Raw genomic sequence first — 1,597 nt, 5'->3', positions numbered from 1 at the left:
ACCGTGATAACAAGATAGTTATGTCATTAAAAAAAGTAAAAGTCGAGTTTGACCGCTCTGAGCTTCCGTAGGCCAGGGGCTGGAAGTTGGAGGGGATTTTTTGACTGTGAAGAGCCATTCTGAATGGATGCTACTGTATTTACAAATATTTAGCCTCCTTTATTTTTAAATTCATTTACTATGTAATACTGAGTGTGGGTTTATCACATTAAATCAACATTAAATACACTAAAAGGTAAAGAAGGTATTTAAACTACTGCACTTTTATGGTAGATGAATAAAAAGTCTTATTTGGGCTGACATTGCTGCGCCTCCTCAAAGGGCAACATACCAACAATGAAACATTTCCCATCAGAGAAATGAGCACGATTCATCTCAGTCACAGTTAATTATTTTGTACATTAAACAGCTGTGTTTAATGTTGTTTCACACCAGTGGGCTGCTGACATTTTTTCCCAGAAGTAAGTGGTCCAAACACTTACAAAGCGCTTTAATTGATGACTTAATTCCTCCCACCTATTCCGCTGCACACACAGACACACACCCAGAAGCTAACTACATTCACCCACATTAAAACAATGCAAGAGACAGAAAAGGAAATCTTTGCGTGTGGTCGATGGCGACCATGATGTCACGAGAGCAGGAAGACTGTCACTTAATCTGAACCTGCGGCTGCAGCGGGACTGCTTCACGGCGCCGTCAGAGGATAAAAATAAGCTTCATCTGCAGCGGCACTCAGAGAAGCACCTTAGAGACGTCTCAGGACGCCGGCAGCAGAACTACTTCCATTCACAGCAGGAAACTAGGAGGAATTCACTGCTCCATTTATTTTAAGGTAGAATATCACACATTATGTGATGTTGAAACAACACAGAGGTTTTGCTAAACCTGTGTCCCATTTTAGCAAGGATCATTTCCCCCTATATGTTGTAATGACATCAGCGGGTAACTGAGGCACAGTGATTGCAGCGCTGCAAATGGTGCTATACGGAGTGGGTGAAACCTGCTCTAGTGTCACATTCTGTTATTGGACTGACCTAGCAGAGCGGTGTTCAGCTTAAAAAGAGAAAAGCCAAAAGGTATTAAACTCCAAACAGGTGTTCTTTGGTTGAATAAGAAATAAATTAACTTTACAGGCATCAAAATGTGAAAAGAATCCTTTAAGATGAAGTGGCATTCAAGCTTATAGGTCTGTCTGTGTGATGAATGGTGGCTCCTGTTTAATCAATTACATTTCATACCACATAATTCCAATGACACGCCCTCAGTCAGAGGTCAGGCTGCTTCATCTGTGCTCTGCTCCTCCTCAGAGAGACTATTTTACACACATCTACTGCCAGAACTGTTTACTCATACAGGTCAAAATCCTACCAGGTTAATATTAATCTACGAGAAATACTAAATATGGACTCCATACTCCGGATAGGACAGCCAAAGATCCCTCTGAACAAATACGATTTTAATCCTGATTTAAAGCGACATTTTTACAGTTTTTTGGGGAGTTTGTTCAAAATAAGTTAAATTCTATCCAGTTTATTTCTATAGCTCCAATTCCCATCATGTCATCTCAGGTCACTTTCCAGATCCAGATCAACCA

At 40.5% G+C, this 1,597-nt stretch overlaps 1 protein-coding gene across 1 annotated transcript in view; it reads right to left on the bottom strand.

The window, feature by feature from the left end:
• Nucleotides 1–1,597, bottom strand: part of LOC107096147 — a 162,730-nt gene that overhangs the window by 71,977 nt on the left and 89,156 nt on the right. The window lies entirely within an intron of this gene.

Source organism: Cyprinodon variegatus, unplaced genomic scaffold (assembly GCF_000732505.1).
Source record: "Cyprinodon variegatus isolate N-32 unplaced genomic scaffold, C_variegatus-1.0 Scaffold602, whole genome shotgun sequence".
NCBI lineage: Eukaryota > Metazoa > Chordata > Actinopteri > Cyprinodontiformes > Cyprinodontidae > Cyprinodon > Cyprinodon variegatus.
Note: the sequence above shows the minus strand (reverse complement) of the source record. Positions and strands in the feature narration are given on the sequence as shown.